Raw genomic sequence first — 5,000 nt, 5'->3', positions numbered from 1 at the left:
TTTTTTTCGTTTTTTTTTCTCTCTTGTTCCTGCTTTCTTCAATGCTGGTGTTGAGATGTATAAGAGATGTAGGTTAGTAAGCAAACAATACCTACAGCCACACCACCCTGAACAAGATCAGTCTCGTCTGATCTTGGAAGCTAAATAGGACAGGCCTGTTCAGTACTTCAATGGGAGACCACCTAGGAATACCAGGTGCTGTAGGTTTTTTTTTTTCGTTTTTTTTTCTCTCTGTTCCTGCTTTCTTCAATGCCGGTGTTGAGATGTATAAGAGATGTAGGTCAGTAGGAAAGCAATACCTACAGCCGCACCACCCTGAACAATCCTGATCTTGGAAGCAAAGCAGTGCCAGGCTTGGTTAGTACTTGGATGGGGGACCACCTGGGAATACCAGGTGCTGTAGGTTGTTTTTTTTCGGGGTTTTTTCTCTCTTGTTCCTGCTTCCTTCAATGCTGGTGTTGAGATGTATAAGAGATGTAGGTCAGTAAGCAAGCAATACCTACAGCCACACCACCCTGAACAAGCCCAATATCATCTGATCTTGGAAGCGAAGCAGGGCCTGGCCTGGTTAGTACTTGGAATGGGAGACCACCTGGGAATACCAGGTGCTGTATGTTGTTTTTTTTTCGTTTTTTTTTCTCTCTTGTTCCTGCTTCCTTCAATGCTGGTGTTGAGATGTATAAGAGATGTAGGTTAGTAAGCAAACAATACCTACAGCCACACCACCCTGAACAAGATCAATCTCGTCTGATCTTGGAAGCTAAATAGGACGGGCCTGTTCAGTACTTCAATGGGAGACCACCTAGGAATACCAGGTGCTGTAGGTTTTTTTTTTTCGTTTTTTTTTCTCTCTTGTTCCTGCTTTCTTCAATGCCGGTGTTGAGATGTATAAGAGATGTAGGTCGGTAGGAAAGAAATACCTACAGCCACACCACCCTGAACAAGCCCAATCTCGTCTGATCTTGGAAGCTAAGCAGGGTCGGGCCTGGTTAGTACTTTGATGGGAGACCACCTGGGAATGTGCTGTAGGTTTTTTTTTCTCTCTTGTACCTGCTTCCTTCAATGCTGGTGTTGAGATGTATAAGAGATGTAGGTCAGGAAGCAAACAATACCTACAGTCAACCACCCTGAACATGCCTAATTTTGTCTAATCTTGGAAGCAAAGCAGGGCCGGGCCTGGTTAGTACTTGGATGGGAGAACACCTGGGAATACCAGGTGCTGTAGGTTTTTTTCTTTCGTTTTTTTTCTCTCTTGTTCCTGCTTCCTTCAATGCTGCTGTTGAGATGTATAAGAGATGTAGGTTAGTAATCAAACAATACCTACAGCCACACCACCCTGAACAAGCCCAATCTCGTCTGATCTTGGAAGTTAAGCAGGGCCGGCCTAGACAGTACTTCGATGGGAGACCACCTGGGAATACCAGGTGCTGTAGGTTTTTTTTTTTTTGGTTTTTTTCCCCTCTTGTTCCTGCTTCCTTCATTGCTGGTGTTGAGATGTATAAGAGAAGTAGGTTAGTAGGCAAACAATACCTACAGCCACACCACCCTGAACAAGCCCAATCTCGTCTGATCTTGGAAGCTAATCAGGTCATGGCCTAGTTAGTACTTGGATGGGAGACCACCTGGGAATACCAGGTGCTGTCGGTTTTTTTTTCCGTTTTTCTTCTCTCTTGTTCCTGCGTGCTTCAATGCTGGTGTTGAGATGTATAAGAGATGTAGGTCAGTAGGCAAGCAATACCTACAGCCACACCACCCTGAACAAGCCCAATCTCGTCTGATTTTGGAAGCTAAGCAGGGCTGGGCCTGGTTAGTACTTTGATGGGAGACCACCTGGGAATGTGCTGTAGGGTTTCTTTTTCTCTCTTGCTCCTGCTTCCTTCAATGCTGGTGTTGAGATGTATAAGAGAAGTAGGTTAGTAGGCAAACAATACTCACAGCCACACCACCCTGAACAAGCCCAATCTTGTCTGATCTTGGATGCTAAGCAGGGCTGGCCTGGTTAGTACTTGGATGGGAGACCACCTGGGAATACCAGTAGCTGTAGGTTTTTTTCTTTTCGTTTTTTTTTTCTCTCTTGTTCCTGCTTCCTTCAATGCTGGTGTTGAGATGTATAAGAGATGTAGGTTAGTAAGCAAACAATACCTACAGCCGCACCACCCTGAACAAGATCAATCTTGTTTGATCTTGGAAGCTAAGCAGGACCGGGCATGGTCAGTACTTCAATGGGAGACCACCTGGAATACCAGGTGCTGTAGGTTTTTTTTTTTGTTTTTTTATCTCTCATTTTCCTGCTTCCTTCAACCAATATCATCTGATCTTGGAAGCAAAGCAGGCCGGGCCTGGTTAGTACTTGGATGGGAGACCACCTGGGAATACCAGTTGCTGTAGGTTTTTTTTTTTTCGTTTTTTTTTTCTCTCTTGTTCCTGCTTCCTTCAATGCTGGTGTTGAGATGTATAAGAGATGTAGGTTAGTAAGCAAACAATACCTACAGCCACACCACCCTGAACAAGATCAATCTCGTCTGATCTTGGAAGCTAAATAGGACGGGCCTGTACAGTACTTCAATGGGAGACCACCTAGGAATACCAGGTGCTGTAGGTTTTTTTTTTTCGTTTTTTTTTTCTCTCTTGTTCCTGCTTTCTTCAATGCCGGTGTTGAGATGTATAAGAGATGTAGGTCAGTAGGAAAGCAATACCTACAGCCGCACCACCCTGAACAAGCCTGATCTTGGAAGCAAAGCAGTGCCAGGCTTGGTTAGTACTTGGATGGGGGACCACCTGGGAATACCAGGTGCTGTAGGTTGTTTTTTTTTCGGGTTTTTTTCTCTCTTGTTCCAGCGTGCTTCAATGTTGGTGTTAAGATGTATAAGAGATGTTGGTCAGTAGGCAAGCAATACCTACAGCCACACCACCCTGAACAAGCCCTATCTCGTCTGATCTTGGAAGCTAAGCAGGGCTGGGCCTGGTTAGTACTTTGATGGGAGACCACCTGGGAATGTGCTGTAGGTTTTTTTTCTCTCTTGTTCCTGCTTCCTTCAATGCTGGTGTTGAGATGTATAAGAGATGTAGGTCAGGATGCAAACAAAACCTACAGCCACACCACCCTGAACAAGCCCAATCTCATCTGATCTTGGAAGCCAAACCAGGGCTGGGCCTGGTCAGTACTTCGATGGGAGACCACCTAGGAATACCAGGTGCTGTAGGGTTTTTTTTTCTCTCTTGTTCTTGCTTTCTTCAATGCCGGTGTTGAGATGTATAAGAGATGTAGGTCAGTAGGCATGTAATACCTACAGCCGCACCACCCTGAACAAGATCAATCTTGTTTGATCTTGGAAGCTAAGCAGGACCGGGCATGGTCAGTACTTCAATGGGAGACCACCTGGGAATACCAGTTGCTGTAAGGTTTTTTTTTTTCGTTTTATTTTCTCTCTTGTGCCTGCTACCTTCAATGCTGGTGTTGAAATGTATAAGAGATGTAGGTCAGTAGGCAAGTAATACCTACAGCCACACCACCATGAACAAGCCCAATCTCGTCTGATCTTGGAAGCTAAACAGGGTTGGGCCTGGTAAGTACTTGGATGGGAGACCACCTGGGAATACCAGGTGCTGTAGGTTTTTTTTTTCTGTTTTTTTAACTCTCTTGTTCCTGCTTCCTTTAATGTTGGTGTTGAGATGTATAAGAGATGTAGGTCAGCAGGTAAGCAATACCTACAGCCACACCACCCTGAACAAGCTCTATCTCGTCTGATCTTGGAAGCTAAGCAAGGTTGGGCCTGGTAAGTACTTGGATGAGAGAACACCTGGGAATTCCAGGTGCTGTAGGTTATTTTTTTCGTTTTTTTTTCTCTCTTGTTCCTGCTTCCTTCAATGCTGGTGTTGAGATGTATAAGAGATGTAGGTCAGCAGGTAAGCAATACCTGCAGCCACACCTCTCTGAACAAGCCCAATCTCATCTGATCTTGGAAGCTAACCAGGGCCGGACCTGGTCAGTACTTCGATGGGAGACCACCTAGGAATACCAGGTGCTGTAGGTTTTTTTTTTTTCGGTTTTTTTTCCCTCTTGTTCCTGCTTCCTTCATTGCTGGTGTTGAGATGTATAAGAGATGTTGGTCAGTAGGCAAGCAATACCTACAGTCAACCACCCTGCACAAACCTAATCTCGTCTGATCTTGGAAGCGAAGCAGGGCCGGGCTTGATTAGTACTTGGATGGGATACAACCTGGGAATACCAGGTGCTGTAGGTTTTTTTCTTTCGTTTTTTTTTCTCTCTTGTTCCTGCTTGCTTCAATGCTGGTGTTGAGATGTGTAAGGGATGTAGGTTAGTAGGCAAACAATACCTACAGCCACACCACCCTGAACAAGCCCAATCTCGTCTGATCTTGGAAGCTAAGCAGGGCTGGGCCTAGTTAGTACTTGGATGGGAGACCACCTGGGAATACCAGGTGCTGTAGGTTTTTTTTTTTCGTTTTTTTTCTCTCTTGTTCCTGCTTCCTTCAATGCTGGTGTTTAGATGTATAAGAGATGTAGGTCAGTAGGCAAGCAATACCTACAGTCAACCACCCTGAACATGCCCAATCTCGTCTGATCTTGGAAGCTAAGCAGGGCTAGGCCTGGTTAGTATTTGGATGGGAGACCACCTAGGAATACCAGGTGTTGTAGGTTTTTTTTCTGTATTTTTTCTCTCTTGTTCCTGCTTCCTTAAATGCTGGTGTTGAGATGTATAAGAGATGTAGGTCAGTAGGGAAGCAATACCTACAGCCCAGTCTCCTCTGATCTGGGAAGCGAAGCAGGGCCGAGCCTGGTTAGTAATTGGATGGGAGACCACCTGGGAATACCAGGTGCTGTAGGTTTGTTTTTTTTTTTGTTTTTTTTTCTCTCTTTTTCCTGCTTTCTTTAATGCCAATGGTGAGATGTATAAGAGATGTAGGTAAGTAGGCAAGCAATAACTACCGCCACACCACCCTGAACAAGCCCAATCTCGTCTGATCTTGGAAGCTATA

The 5,000-nt window shown here is 44.9% G+C and overlaps 2 non-coding genes and 15 pseudogenes across 2 annotated transcripts; all 17 read left to right on the top strand.

Moving 5' to 3' along the window:
• Positions 1-497: 497 nt before the first annotated feature.
• LOC142129071 (5S ribosomal RNA) lies at positions 498-617 on the top strand (annotated as a pseudogene).
• Positions 618-709: 92 nt separating this feature from the next.
• Positions 710-827, top strand: LOC142129080 (5S ribosomal RNA; annotated as a pseudogene).
• Positions 828-918: 91 nt separating this feature from the next.
• On the top strand, positions 919-1,032 carry LOC142129073 (5S ribosomal RNA; annotated as a pseudogene).
• A 78-nt stretch (positions 1,033-1,110) lies between these two features.
• LOC142129070 (5S ribosomal RNA) lies at positions 1,111-1,228 on the top strand (annotated as a pseudogene).
• Positions 1,229-1,318: 90 nt separating this feature from the next.
• LOC142129090 (5S ribosomal RNA) lies at positions 1,319-1,436 on the top strand (annotated as a pseudogene).
• A 92-nt stretch (positions 1,437-1,528) lies between these two features.
• On the top strand, positions 1,529-1,647 carry LOC142129068 (5S ribosomal RNA; annotated as a pseudogene).
• Positions 1,648-1,736: 89 nt separating this feature from the next.
• Positions 1,737-1,850, top strand: LOC142129087 (5S ribosomal RNA; annotated as a pseudogene).
• Positions 1,851-1,929: 79 nt separating this feature from the next.
• On the top strand, positions 1,930-2,047 carry LOC142129074 (5S ribosomal RNA; annotated as a pseudogene).
• Positions 2,048-2,484: 437 nt separating this feature from the next.
• LOC142129085 (5S ribosomal RNA) lies at positions 2,485-2,602 on the top strand (annotated as a pseudogene).
• A 293-nt stretch (positions 2,603-2,895) lies between these two features.
• Positions 2,896-3,009, top strand: LOC142129078 (5S ribosomal RNA; annotated as a pseudogene).
• A 77-nt stretch (positions 3,010-3,086) lies between these two features.
• Positions 3,087-3,206, top strand: LOC142129067 (5S ribosomal RNA; annotated as a pseudogene).
• Positions 3,207-3,496: 290 nt separating this feature from the next.
• Positions 3,497-3,615, top strand: LOC142129069 (5S ribosomal RNA). Its single transcript, XR_012685702.1, has one exon. It is a non-coding gene; the product is annotated as a 5S ribosomal RNA (ribosomal RNA).
• A 91-nt stretch (positions 3,616-3,706) lies between these two features.
• On the top strand, positions 3,707-3,825 carry LOC142129061 (5S ribosomal RNA; annotated as a pseudogene).
• Positions 3,826-3,915: 90 nt separating this feature from the next.
• On the top strand, positions 3,916-4,034 carry LOC142129059 (5S ribosomal RNA; annotated as a pseudogene).
• A 92-nt stretch (positions 4,035-4,126) lies between these two features.
• LOC142129072 (5S ribosomal RNA) lies at positions 4,127-4,244 on the top strand (annotated as a pseudogene).
• A 91-nt stretch (positions 4,245-4,335) lies between these two features.
• On the top strand, positions 4,336-4,454 carry LOC142129057 (5S ribosomal RNA). Its single transcript, XR_012685701.1, has one exon. It is a non-coding gene; the product is annotated as a 5S ribosomal RNA (ribosomal RNA).
• Positions 4,455-4,544: 90 nt separating this feature from the next.
• LOC142129065 (5S ribosomal RNA) lies at positions 4,545-4,662 on the top strand (annotated as a pseudogene).
• Positions 4,663-5,000: the final 338 nt, after the last annotated feature.

The sequence above is a fragment of the Mixophyes fleayi genome, unplaced genomic scaffold (genome assembly GCF_038048845.1).
Source record: "Mixophyes fleayi isolate aMixFle1 unplaced genomic scaffold, aMixFle1.hap1 Scaffold_3026, whole genome shotgun sequence".
Lineage (NCBI taxonomy): Eukaryota > Metazoa > Chordata > Amphibia > Anura > Limnodynastidae > Mixophyes > Mixophyes fleayi.
The sequence above is the reverse complement of the archived record's forward strand: the minus strand, read 5'-3'. Positions and strand labels throughout refer to the sequence as shown.